At 36.3% G+C, this 15,232-nt stretch overlaps 1 protein-coding gene across 13 annotated transcripts in view; it reads right to left on the reverse strand.

Annotated features, from left to right (window-relative positions):
- Positions 1-15,232, reverse strand: part of FUT8 (fucosyltransferase 8) — a 379,544-nt gene that overhangs the window by 277,092 nt on the left and 87,220 nt on the right. For 12 of the 13 annotated variants that reach the window (XM_073242251.1, XM_037006150.2, XM_073242247.1 and 9 more), the window contains one exon: positions 2,890-2,990. The gene's annotated coding sequence lies outside the window, so the exon portion shown is untranslated. Of the gene's footprint in view, positions 1-2,889; positions 2,991-12,566; positions 12,586-15,232 lie in introns of those variants that run through there. The other variant, XM_073242245.1, reaches the window with a different exon arrangement.

The following is a 15,232-nucleotide window of genomic DNA, read 5'->3' on the forward strand; positions in this document are numbered from 1 at the left end:
ATATGTGAAATACCCACAACAAACATCATAATGGTGAAAGACGACACACTTTTCCTCTAAGATCAGTAACAAGGCAAAGATGCCCACTTTCACCACTTCTTTCTATTCACTAGAGTACTGGATGCTCTAGCCAAAGCAATTAGGCAAGAAAAAGAAATAGAAGGCATCCAAATTGGAAAGGACAATGTAAAATTATCTGTTTGCAGATAATATAATCTTATATGTAGAAAACATTAATGTTACCACAAAAAGCCATTAGACTTAATAACTGAATTCAGCAAAGAGGATACAAAGTCAACATACAAAAACCAGTTGCATTTCTATTTACAATGAACAATATGCAAAGGAAATTTAAAAAACAGTTCCATTTAAAACAGTATCAAAAAGAAAAACATAATTAAGAAATAACTAAAGTGGAGAAAGACTTGTAAAATGAAGCCTATAAAGCACTACTGAAAGAAATTAGACATAAAAAAATGGAAACACATCCCATGTTCATAGATCAGAAGACAATATTCTCAAAATGTCAATACTACCCAAAACAATCTACAGATTCAATGCAATGACTATCAAAATCCCAATGACTATTTTTGCAAATATACAAAAATCCATCCTAAAATTCATATGGAATCTCAAAGGACCCTGAATAGTCAAAACAATCTTGAAACAGAACAGAAAAACTGGAGGACTCACACTTACTTATTTCAAAATTTACTACAAAGCTACAGTAATCAATACAGTGTGTTACTGCCATAAAGACAGGCATGTAGATCAGTGGAACAGAATAGAGAGCCTTAGAAATAAGCCCTCACATATATGGTCAAATGATTTTTGACAAGAGTTCCAAAATCATTTAATGAGAAAAAAGGACAGTCTTTCAACAGATGGTGCTGGGTAAACTGGATATCCACATGCAGAAAAATGAAGCTGGGCCCTTACCTAATACCATATACAAAAATTAACTCAAAATGGATCAAGTACCTAAAGATGAAACCTAAGAAATTGAAGAAAACAAAGGACAAATCTTCACAACACTGAATGTTGCAATGATTTCTTGGATTTCTTCACCAAAGGCACAGGTAAAAGAAAAAGAAAAATAGACAAGTTGAACTTCATGAAAATCTAAAAATTTTGTGCATCAAAAGACACCATTCACAGTAAAAAGGCAACCCTCAGAATGGGAAAGACTGGTTGCAAATCATATGTCTGATAAGGGATTAATACACAGAATATTTAGGGAACTCCTAAAACTCACAAACAGTAAAAGAGCCCAGTTCAAAACTGGAAAAAGGACTAAATAGACATTTCTCCAAATACATACAAATGGTTTAATAAGCACATGAAAAGATGCTCAACATCACCAGTCATTGGAAAAACATGAATGAAAACTATGAGATACTACCTTATACTCATTAAGATGGCTACTATAAAAAAAAAGAAAGAAAGAAAATGAAAGTCTTGCCAAGGATGTAGAGAAACTGGAACCCTTGTGCACTAGTGACAGGAATATAAAATGGTACAGCCCCTGTGTAAAACAGTATGGTAGTTTCTCAAACAATTAAAAATATAATTACCATATTATCTAGCAATTCCACCTCTGAGTATATACCGAAAAGAACTGAAATCAGGGTCTTGAAGAACTTATGTTCATAGCCTCATTATTCATAATCATAAGAAACAACACAAGTGTCCATCAACTGGCAAGTGGATATACAAAATGTGACACATATATACAATGGAATATTATTCAGCCTTAAAAAAATCCTGCAATATATTACAATATGGATGAACCTTGAACACATTATGCTAAATGGAAAAAAGCCATTCACAAAAAGACATACTGATGACTCCACTCATATAAGGTACTCAAAGTAGTCAAAATCATAAAAACAGAAAGTACAATGGTGGTTGCCAGGAGCTAGGGGGCACAGTGACTGGACAGTTATTGCTTAATACATATGGGGTTTCAGTTTTACAAGAAAGAGTTATGGTGATGAAAAGAGTTGTGGTTATGTCCGTACAGCAATGCGAATGTATTTAACACCATGAACTGTACACTTAAAAATTGTTAAGACTGTTAATTTTGTTATGTGTTTTTTTATCACAATAAAAAAAGAAAGAAAAGCATGACTGCAATAATCACCAAAAACAAGAAACTCCCCAAACATTCATCAGCTGGCAAATGGATAAACCAAATTCATATAGTAGAATATTATTCACCAATAAAAAAAAGAAAAAGAACAAACTACTAGTGTATATAACATGGATAAATCCAAATGTATTATGCTAACTGAAAGAAGCCAGATTTTAAAAGCTACATACTAAATGATTCCATTTAAATGACTTATTGGTAAAAGTAAACTACAAGAACAAAAACAGATCAGTAGTTGCCAGGGGTTTGAGGTGGAGGGAGAGTCTGACTACAAAGAAGCAACATGAGTGAATTCAGACTATTACAGTGATGAAGATACATATGTCAAAATTCACAGACTAAACACTAAAAACAAATAAATTAAACATTTAATGTATGATTGAAATCTGTATAAGAATGAAACCTTTAAAAGTCAACTACTTAAAATGTCAAAATATTTTAAGGTGAGTTATTATTCAGCACCAAATATGCACACAATGTCAAAAGTACAATATGCCATATTCAGCCACAACTTGTTTTGTCTAGTCCCTCACTTAAAAATACAAAACCATTAAATGAGAAGTAAAACATTTTTAATTTATGTACTGCAGATTGTAGATAGTCAGAAAATGTTTAACTAATACACAATGTAATAGAGTTTAGATTGACTTGGCCTTTTCACTTCACTGGTACATCCATTTCTCAAAATATTAACATACAATTGGAACAGAGAAATGCTGTCCACAAATTGTACTAACCTGAATTTTTCAGTTAATCAATAAAGTCGATATATTGAGCACTGTATCTTGAATGAAAACACCATCAAGTTCATGGGGACTCTCTCAGCAAAAGCAGCAACCTGGAACAAGAAAAATATATTAACTTCAGTTCTACTCAAATTTTAGCTAGCATGATTATACGTTTTTTAAAAATCCCCTTTTTTCCCTTAAGTTGCCAGTCATACATGTTAAAACTTCTGTATATTCACTTACTCTGCAAGCAGTGCTTTTTAAATCCCAATAGGGAATGGATTTTCATTCTGCAAATTATACTCAAACATAGTTTCTTTCATAGCTCATATTAAAATAAGTCAGCACCATAAAACTTGCTTTGTAAACATGAAATTCTTTAACTTTGTCTACTGCTTAACATATAAAGCAATCAGAAATGTCCCTTTTCAAACTAACACTCAAAATCTTCTACATCCCCCCACTCCCAACTAGCTCTTCAGCCTAATTTCTGTCTATCTTCTACACAAACTTCTACTCAAGCCAATTTAATTTGCTTGCTTTCCACAGAACAATTGTGCCATCCTCAGCTGTCTCCCTGCAACACACTATTCTTTCTTATCCTCTTTATCAATAAACATCAACCAACTTTCTCAAAATTCAGCCCCTCCATACCTCTCTGAGGGCTGATATGATCATTCTGAACTCCATTAATCATTTACAGACTACGTTGTTGTCTTATATACACACCACCTAATGCAGTCTTCTGATTAAGGACCCTATTCCCCACTTTTGTCACTATCTGTCCATCATCTGGTACCATGTTTGACACATAGAAAGTAATCATTATGATTAACCAACAAGTGAAATGATCTTAATAAAGATTCACACATCAAATGTTCACTAATATGTATCTGCAAGTCACTAAATACAAAAACCCAAGAATAATATAAAGTCACAATACATTCTTGGGAAATATGTCTTTCTGCCAGTAATTCTACTGTTGCTACAATGCAAGATTATTCTCAGATTGACATTATTATTAACTGTGAGATGCAGTTCTTTTCCAATGACATCAAAGCCTACTGAAATCAATTTTTGGTGATTAGAAATAACGTAGAAGCATCATTACCAATTCCAACTCCCCTACCAAAAAGGCAATCCAACTATTTTCATTTTAGATTTCAAGAGTCAAAAATCTATTCTGAGGCAGGACAGCCTATAAGAATTCAATAAGTTACTCTAAACCAAAAGTAACAAGTACATTTGTATAAAGCTTTACTATTTACATTATCTCACCTGATACAACTGGTGGAGAAGAACAAAGCACTGCCAACTCAACTACTCCCTGGGCTCATACACATACAATTCATAAATGGCCATTAACTATAAAGCCAGCCAAGGTTCACTGTGATCCTTTCCTGTAACTTCACCCAAAAGTCTTTACCAAACTCCCAAAACAATCTGCTAGTATAGGATTTAAGCTGCTAGCCATTACAGAAAATAGTACCAGATTTACCCTTAGACTGTGACCAACTTCAAAACTAGTCAAAATATATGACACAACAGTTGTAGACTTTGAACAATTAGTATAGATCTGCATTCCCTTAGAGAAGGGAAAACGCTAAATAAGCCCTATGAACACGTTGATTTTCTGCCAAGAGATGTTCTAGACACCAATGAGGGAGGGAGATTCAAAACAAGCATAGCAAAATCACTAACTTGAAAAGACAAAGATCACAGTTCAGAAAGGTACAGTTGGCAAAAATTTCCAAAATAATGTACCAGAGGGGAGGGAGTTACACAGAAAAAAGCTCCAGACATCGACACAGAAGGCAACTTGAATCTGACATAATACTAATTTGCACACACTTAAGATCAAATTCCATGAGGTCAGGCAAAAAATAACTGCCAAGAAGGTAAAAAACTGAAATAGCAAGGTTCATACAGAGCTGGGGACATGTGAGTTCCATTCAACCAGAGTAAAGAGATCTTGTATACTTCTGGCAATAAGTAAAGATTTCAGCAGGGCTAAATTAGTCCTGGATTAAAGACTGCTCTATAATGATTTCAACAGAGCTTAAAAACAAACCTTGAAAGAACGACCTGATCCTCAACATCTCCAACAAAGGTTAGCTAAATGGAAAACCTCGTAACTCACAAGGCACCAAATAAAATATTCAGGAAGGTTTTGCTTCAGCATTAGGGCAAAATTAAACTAAATGATCTCACTTAACAAAGATTAAAAGCAATAATTTAAAGGATCACACACTTCCAGGCAACTTATATACATAACAGAAAAAAATTCAAGAATATTTTAGGAATACAGAAATATCCAGCAATCCAACAAGGTAATATTTTCAGCCTTTTGTACATGCCTGAGAAGGGTCAACTGATTTTCAAGCATATTAAATTTTAAAAAAAGAAAGAAAATAGAGCTATAATAAAGAGAAATATCAATCAACTAAAATCAGCCCAGACACTACACAGTTGATACCAGTAGGTAACTAGAATATTAAAAGTTATTATAAATTAAAGATGGCGGTGTGAGAGGAGAGACAGAGGCTTCCTCCTAAAACTGGAGACAATTAGAAAATTTAATTGGCGCAACTAATCCTGAGAGAGCAACAGTTAAGAAGATGGCATCAGACTGCACACACCTGGAGAAAAGAGCAGACCTCACCGAATGGGGTAACATACCAGAGCTGTAGCTCCACGGAACCCGAGCCCCTCCCCCACCCCAGCGCACTGGCAGGAAGAAGAAAAATAAAGCAGGGAGAGAGTGGAAGGCTTGCCACTGCTGAATACCTAGCTCCAGAGATCTGTGCTGGGAGCACAAACCTACATTTCATGGTGCTTTCATGGGACTCATATGACTACCAGGTTGGAAAGTTAATACAGGCAGAGTTCCTGGGGAGACTGGGATATCGGCCACTTGTGGAAAGCAGGGATCCATATCTGGCTGCTCTGGGACAAAAACTTATACCTATGTGACCGGCCCACTGGCTCAGGCAGTGGAGACAGGCACAGCAGCCGGGAGGCAGGGAACAGCTCTTTCCACCCCGTAGGCACCAGTACCGCTCCCCTGTGACCCCCGACATTGCTTCAGGGGCTGAGCAGCTCCAGAATAGAGCTTCTGGACACTAGAGGGTGCCACATACAAACATGAAATGCCAAAGGAACCTTGTCCAGAGTAAAATTATTAATACAACTCCCGAGAAAGATTTCAATGATATGGACCTCGTGACTCTTCCTGAAAGGGAGTTCAAAATAAAAATCATCAACATTCTAATGGAGGTACGGAAAGACATCCAAGAACTCAGGAATGAATTCAGGTCGGAGATACAATCATTGAAGAGCACAATGGAGGGTATTAAAAGCAGGTTGGATACGGTGGAGGAGACAATAAATGAAATAGAAACTAGAGAAAAGGAACACAAAGTAGCTGAGGCACAGAAAGAAAAAAGGATCTCTAAAAATGAAAGAATATTGAGAGAACTGTGTGACCAATCCAAGCAGAACAATATTCGCATTATAGGGATACCAGAACAATATTCGCATTATAGGGATAGAAAGTGTCTTTGAGGAGGTAGTTCTGAAAACTTCCCCCAATATGGGGAAGGACATAGTCTCTCAGGCCATGCAGATCCACAGATATCCCACCACAAGGAACCCAGGAAGACAACACCAAGACACATAGTAATTAAAACGGGAAAGATCAAGGGATAAGGAAAGACTGTTAAAAGCAGCCAGAGGCAGAAATAAGATCACATACAAAGGAAAACCCATCAGGCTAACATCACACTTCTCAGCAGAAAACTTAGAGGCAAGAACGGAGTGGCATGATGTATTTAAAGCCATGAAGCAGAAGGGCCTGGAACCAAGATTACTTTATCCGGCAAGATTATCATTTAAAGTTGAAGGAGGGATTACACAATTACCAGATGAGCAAAAGCTGAGAGAGTTTACTTCCCACAAACCATCTCTGCAGTCTATTTTGGAGGGACTGCTATAGATGGAAGTGTGACTAGGGTTGGAAAGTTGTCATCAGAGGCAGTAAAACCACGGTAGGGAGGGTGGAGCAGCTGATGGTGAGGAAAATGCAAAATTAAACTGACAATCACCAAAGTCACTGAAGGGATAGACAAAAAGTACAGAATTTGAAACCTAATGTATAAAGAATGAAGGAGGAAGAAAAAGGAGGAGAAATAGAAAAGAACCTTTAGATTGTGTTTATAACAGCATACTAAGTGAGGTAAGTTAGATTCTTAGATAGTAAGGAAAGTAACTTGGAACCTTTGGTAACCACGAATCTAAAGCATACAATGGCATTAAGTACATACCTATCGATAATCACCCTAAACGTAAATGGACTGAATGCACCAATCAAAAGACATAGAGTCACTGAACGGATAAAAAAACAAGACCCATCTATAGGCTGCTTACAAGAGACTCACCTCAAACCCAAAGAAATACACAGACTAAAAGTCAAGGGATGGAAAAAGATATTTCATGCAAACAATAGGGAGAAAAAAGCAGGTGTTACAGTACTAGTACCACACGAAATAGAGTTCAAAACAAAGAAAGTAACAAGAGATAAAGAAGGACATTACATAATGATGAAGGGCTCAGTCCAAACAAGAGGATATAACCATTATAAATATATATGCACCCAAAACAAGAGCACCAGCATATGTGAAACAAATACTAACAGAACTAAAGGAGGAAATAAAATGCAATGCATTCATTTTAGGAGACTTCAACACACCACTCACTCCAAAGGAAAGATCCACCAGACAAAAAATAAGTAAGGACACAGAGGCACTGAACAACAAACTAGAACAGATGGACCTAATAGACATCTATAGAACTCTACACCCAAAAGCAACAGGATACACATTCTTCTCAAGTGCACATGGAACATTCACCAGAATAGACCACATACTAGGCCACAAAAAGGGCCTCACTAAATTCAAAAACACTGAAATTCTACCAACAAACTTTTCAGGCCACAAAGGTATAAAACTAGAAATAAATTGTGCAAAGAAAGAAAAAAGGCTCACAAACATATGGAGGCTTAACAACATGCTTCTAAACAGTCAATGGATCAACGACCAAATTAAAATGGAAATCGAGCAATATATGGAAATGAATGACAACAACAACACAAAGCCCCAACTTCTGTGCGACACAGTGAAAGCAGTCTTAAGAGGAAAGTATATAGCAATCCAGGCACACTTGAAGAAGGAAGAACAAACCCAAATGAATAGCCTAACGTCACAATTATCAAAATTGGAAAAAGAAGAACAAATAAGACCTAAAGTCAGCAGAAGGAGGGACATAATAAACATCAGAGAAGAAATGAATAAAATTGAGAATAAAACAAAAAAAATCAATGAAACCAAGAGCTAGTTCTTTGAGAAAATAAACAAAATAATCAAGCCTCTAGCCAGACTTATTAATAGAAAAAGAGACTCAACACAAATCAACAGAATCAGAAACGAGAAAGGAAACATCACGACAGACCCAAAAGAAATACAAAGAATTATTAGAGAATACTATGAAAACCTATATGCTAAGAAGCTGGAAAACTTAGAAAAAATGGACAACTTCCTAGAAAAATACAACCTTCCAATACTGACCAAGGAAGAAACACAAAATCTAAACAAACCAATTACCAGAAAAGAAACTGAAGTGGTAATCAAAAACCTACCCAAGAAAAAAAACCCCAGGCCAGATGGATTTACCTTGGAATTTTATCAGACATACAGAGAAGATAAAATACACATTCTCCTTAAAGTTTTCCAAAAAATAGAAGAGGAGGGAATACTCCCAAACTCATTCTATGAAGCCAACATCACCCTAATACCAAAACCAGGCAAAGACCCCACCAAAAAAGAAAATTACAGACCATTATCCCTGATGAATGTAGATGCAAAAATACTCAATAAAATATGAGCAAACCAAATTCAAAAATATATCAAAAGAGTCATACACCACGACTAAGTGGGATTCATCCCAGGGATGCAAGGATGGTACAACATTCGAAAATCCATCAACATCATCTACCACATAAACAAAAAGGACAAAAACCACATGATCATCTCCATAGATGCTGAAAAAGCATTCAACAAAATTCAACATCCATTCATGATAAAAACTCTCAGCAAAATGGGTATAGAGGGCAGGTACCTCAACATAATAAAGGCCATATATCAGAAACCCACAGCCAACATCATACTGAACAGCAAGAAGCTGAAAGCTTTTCCTCTGAGATCAGGAACAAGACAAGGATGCCCACTCTCCCCACTGTTATTCAACATAGTACTGGAGGTCCTAGCCATGGCAATTAGACAAAACAAAGAAATACAAGGAATCCAGATTGGTAAAAAAAAAGTTAAACTGTCACTATTTGCAGATGACATGATATTGTACATAAAAAACCCTGAAGACTCCACTCCAAAACTACTAGAACTGATATCGGAATACAGCAAAGTTGCAGGAAACAAAATTAACACACAGAAATAGGTGGCTTTCCTATACACTAACAGTGAACCAACAGAAAGAGAAATCAGGAAAACAATTCCATTCACAATTGCATCAAAAAGAATAAAATACCTAGGAATAAACCTAACCAAAGAAGTGAAAGACCTATACCCTGAAAACTATAAGACACTCTTAAGAGAAATTAAAGAGGACACTAACAAATGGAAACTCATTCCATGCTCTTGGCTAGGAAGAATTAATATAGTCAAAATGGCCATCCTGCCCAAAGCAATATACAGATTCAATGCAATCCCTATCAAATTACCAACAACATTCTTCAACGAACTGGACCAAATAGTTCAAAAATACATATGGAAACACCAAAGACCCCGAAGAGCCAAAGCAATCCTGAGAAAGAAGAATAAAGTGGGGGGGTATCTCACTCCCCAACTTCAAGCTCTACTACAAAGCCATAGTAATCAAAACAATTTGGTACTGGCACAGAACAGAGCCACAGACTAGTGGAACAGATTAGAGACTCCAGACATTAACCCAAACATATATGGTCAATTAATATTTGATAAAGGAGCCATGGACATACAATGGGGAAATGACAGTCTCTTCAACAGACGGTGCTGGCAAAACTGGACAGCTACATGTAAGAGAATGAAACTGGATCACTCTCTAACCCCATACACAAAAGTAAATTCAAAATGGATTGAAGACCTGAATGTAAGTCATGAAACCATAAAACTCTTAGAAAAAAACATAGGCAAAAATGTCTTGGACATAAACATTAGCGACTTCTTCATGAACATATCTCCCCAGGTAAGGAAAACAAAAGCAAAAATGAACACGTGGGACTATATCAAGCTGAAAAGCTTCTGTACAGCAAAGGACACCATCAATAGAACAAAAACGTACCCTACAGTATGGGAGAATATATTCATAAATGACAGATCCAATAAAGGCTTGACATCCAAAATATATAAAGAGCTCATGCACCTCAACAAACAAAAAGCAAATAATCCAATTAAAAAATGGGCAGAGGAGCTGAACAGACAGTTCTACAAAGAAGAAATTCAGATGGCCAACAGACACATGAAAAGATGCTCCACAATGCTAGTTATCAGAGAAATGCAAATTGAAACCACAATAAGATATCCCCTCATACCAATAAGGATGGCTACCATCCAAAAGACAAACAACAACAAATGTTGGCGAGGTTGTGGAGAAAGGGGAACCCTCCTACACTGCTGGTGGGAATGTAAATTAGTTCAACCATTGTGGGAAGCAGTATGGAGGTTCCTCTAAATGCTCAAAATAGACTTACCATTTGACCCAGGAATTCCACTTGTAGGTATCTACCCTAAGAACACAGCACTCCAGTTTGAAAACGACAGATGCACCCCTATGTTTGTAGCAGCACTATTTACAATAGCCAAGAAATGGAAGCAACCTAAGTGTCCATCAGTAGATGAATGGATAAGGAAGATGTGGTACATATACACAATGGAGTATTATTCAGCCATAAGAAGAAAACAAATCCTACAATTTGCAACAACATGGATGGAGCTGTAGGGTATTATGCTCAGTGAAATAAGCCAAGCAGAGAAAGACAAATACCAAATGACTTCACTCCTCTGTGGAGTATAAGAACAAAGGAAAAACTGAATGAACAAAACAGCAGCAGAATCACAGAACCCATGAAGGGACTAACAGTTACCAAAGGGAAAGAGACTGGGGAGAATGGGAGAGTAGGGAGGAATAAGGGTGGGGAAGAAGTAAGGGGGTATTATGATTAGCATGTATAATGTGGGGGGGGCATGGGGAGGGCTGTGCAACACAGAGAAGACAAGTAGTAATTCTACAACATCTTACTATGCTGATGGACAGTGACTGTAATGGGGTTTGTGGGGGGGACTTGGGGTAGGGGAGAGCCTAGTAAACATAATGTTCTTCATGTAATTGTAGATTAATGATAAAAAAATTTTAAAAAGTTATTAAGAACATGTTCCATATGGTCTAGAAGCTGGAATAAAGACTGAATATATATTAAAGAAAGACATGGAAAAAAAGAATGAAATCCAATATTCAGTAATGAAAACTAGAATGCTGAAGATGTTCTAACTGACACTCTGTGAACTATGAGATTTTCGACTCTGATGGATTCAGGATCTATTCCTGGTGTTGTGTGAGCTGAGTATTGTATTGTTTCCTTAGTTCCTTTGGGGTGGTTTTTCCTTGGCCTCAAGTAGTTTACTCACAGGTATGTACTGATCAGTACTCAGAGGGTTTTTTCAAAGGGATCTCTGCAAATATGCAAAATTCTCTTAGAACTCTCTCCTCTCTAGAACTCTGCTGTGTGAACTCTAGCTACTTGGCTCCCCAGCCTCCCAACTCTATCTCAACTCAAGGATATCTCTAGACTCCTCCTGGACTCTACTGCCCTGCTCCATGCCTAAAAACTCTCTCAAGGTTAGAGCAATTACAGGTCTAATCTAATTTGTTTCCTGTCTCAGGGATCAATGTCCTGTGTTGTTGCCTCATGGCAAATGTCTTAAGAACTGTTGTTTCATATCTTTTGTCCAGTTAGTGTGTCAGGTAGAAGGATACAAGTATCTGTCTTGGCTAGAAGCACTATTTTAACTCTTTTAAAGGGGTACTATGAGTTAAATCAACTTTGGGATTAGCACTTGAATGCTAAAGTTTTCCAAAAATTAGATGTATTCTATTAATACCATTCATATGTTAATAAGTTGCCCTGAAGCACATAATGAAGGCATAATATGTAGCAGAAAAAATAGCAATCATTAAAATGAAATAGGCAAATACCAGCTGAGTGCAAATAAACAGCACCCAGTAATCAGAAAATAGAAAAATGCTATTTGTTGAATAATTAACTGATAAATAACTGAAAAATAATTAACTGATGATAAATAATAAACTGAAATACCTCCTGTATCATATAATGATGAAGGTTATTATATATCTGTGACAATAGACAGTTTCTTTCTTCTCCATTTGCTGCTGTTTAAGTTGATACTTTCCTTCCCAATAAAAATTCACCAATTCCTCTTGCCTTAAAAATTTAATAGCCAATGGAACTAATCCAGAGAGTAAAGGTCTTCTATCTGAAAATGAAGGGATTATTATCTTGGTGAAGTTGTTATATGTGGTGATGATCCAAAACAAAGAGCAGATAATTACCAAGTGCTTACCAAGAGGCTGTTGATGTATGTGAGGAAGAGATGCAACCCACATACTCAATCTACTTGGGGCTGGCTCTTAACTTTTCTGTATTTTACTATGAGATCTGTAATAACCCAGAGTTTGCCTGCACACTGGCCAACTTCTGACGATGCCATTGCAGAACCTGACACAACAAATACCAAGACAGCACCCTCATAATGCAGTTGCTTAGAGACAACCTAGCATCATGGACATCAGACAGTATAGAAGAATGTAATGTGGCAGAAAGAGCAGAAAAACTAAGTGCATACAGGGTGTCATCCTTCTTTCCCTCAAATTGCCTTTTTACACATTTCCACTCCTTATTCCATTTGAATTTCTTATCACAAAGAAACCTATTCACGTGCATGGAATCTCACAGTGTTTATAGTAATCTTTTCACACTACAGCTTTGGGAAAACTCCATTCCTTGATTTGTGTTTGTCCTGGCCCTCCTGTTGCATAGTTACTGCTGTAGGAAAGTATTAATAGCTTCATTTCATATAAACCTAAGTAACCTCCAAACACTTAGTAGAAAACTAAAAATGTATCTGATTTTTAAGTAATCTGAACTAGTTCTGCAAGTGATTGTCCTGTATTACCGTGAAGACATGAAAATTTGTTAATTACAACTTAAAGAGTATGCTACAAAACTTCTTAATTTTGATATTCCCTCTCTTACTCTTCTCTGGGGGTTTCCCTTTACTAAGCAACCTTGCTATACTCTTAATGTGTTACTTTTTGGTAGGAATCCAGAAGTATTAGATTGAATGGAAAAGCATTTGACATTTGTGGGCTAGAGGTCACAAACTGAAATACCTCCTGTATCATATATGATGAAGGTATTGTATATCTGTGACAATAGACAGTTTCTTTCTTCTCCATTTGCTGCTGTTTAAGTTGATAACTTTCCTTCCCAATAAAAATTCACCAATTCCTCTTGCCTTAAAAATTCTGGTATTCACTTTACTATGTAACAGAAGGAGCATACTGCTGCCAGAATATATGTATTGCTTTTGGCAAATTAAAGTGCAAGTCATTTCTTAATACACTATAGGGGGAAATAAAGCACACAAGTCTAAAACTTTAGTACTTATCCATGCAGACTTGTGCATAAGTGAGAGGGTGTCCAGTTTGTCCAGTGACTGTTCTTTAGAGAGCTGGACCACTATTGTGTGTTGCACATTGACTATAGTCACAAAAAAAGCCTTGTGAAAATGTTATGCCTTGCCTTATAAAATAGCAGAGTAAAAATAAAATTAGTATATAATAAAATTACATTTTATAAAGCAAAAAAAAAGATACTTTTACAGTTATTGTCCTTTCTGCTAACCTGAAATCAGAAGGCAAACACTAAAATTTCCATCAGTTATATAATACCAACACTCTTTTAAATTCCCAAGAGAAATAGTTCAAATTTCTAAATCTTTTTCAACTTGCCTTCCCACCCCATCCCCCAAATACTGTGTATAACATAAGAGTTAAGACTATGTTTGCTCATCTTTGCATACTGTCTTGGTTTCTAACACATTGGCTTGACACACATTAGTATTTAACATTTTCTAATATCAACCTTCAGATAAAGAACTAACTGAAACAGAGTTAAGCAACCTACCAGATAAAGAGTTCAAATTCGTTATTATAAATATGCCCAGCAGACTTGAAAGAAGAATGCAGGAACTCAGTAATAACTATTACAAGGGGAAAATGTAAAAAAAACCAGAGCTGAAGAATACAATAAATGAAATGAAAAATACAGTACAGGGTCTCAGCAGCAGACTAGAAGATGAAGTAGAACAGATCAGCTCTTTGAAAGATAAGAGTAATGGAAAGCACTCAAGCAGAACAGCAGAAAGAATAAAAAGAAATGAAGATGGGTTAAGGGAGCTCTAGGACAATATCAAACATCTAAACATTCACATGATAGAGTCCCCAAAGGAGAAAAGAGAGTAAAAGGAGAAAATTTCCTTGAAGAAATAGCTAAAAATTTCCCTAACTTGGGAAAGGAAAGACATCCAGGTCCAGGAAACTGAGAGAGCCCCAATCAAGATAAACCCAAGGAGGTCCACACCAAGAGACATCATAATTGATAATAATCAAAGACAAAGAGAGATTCTTTGGCATGAGAAAAGCAACAAGTTACCTACCAGGGAAACCCCATAAGGCTATCACAGCTGATTTTTCATCAGAAACTCTACAGGCCAGAAGGGAGTGTCATACCTGACATATTCAGAGTGCTGAAAGGGAAAAACTTTCAACCAGGATTACTCTACACAGCAAGATTATCATTCAGAATGGAAGGGGAGATAAAGAGCTTCACAGATAAACATAAGTTAAAAGAATTCACCAACATTAATCCAGTCTTACAAAAGATGTTAAAGGGTCTCCCTTAAAAGGAAAAGAAAAGACTCTAACTAGAAAGAAGAAAAATATGAAAGCAAAAGTTCCATAGAGTAAAGCAAAAGTATGTCACAGGCATAAAAGATTAATCACTTAAAAGCTAGTATGAAATCCAAAAAGACAAAAGTAGCATAATCACTACATCTAAAAATTAGTTAAGGGAATCACTAAATAAAAACGTGTAAAAGGCATCATATACATAAAAATGTGGGGTGGGAGTAAAAAGTGTAGTGTTGTTAGAATGTATTCAAACTTA

Source organism: Manis javanica, chromosome 8 (assembly GCF_040802235.1).
Source record: "Manis javanica isolate MJ-LG chromosome 8, MJ_LKY, whole genome shotgun sequence".
NCBI lineage: Eukaryota > Metazoa > Chordata > Mammalia > Pholidota > Manidae > Manis > Manis javanica.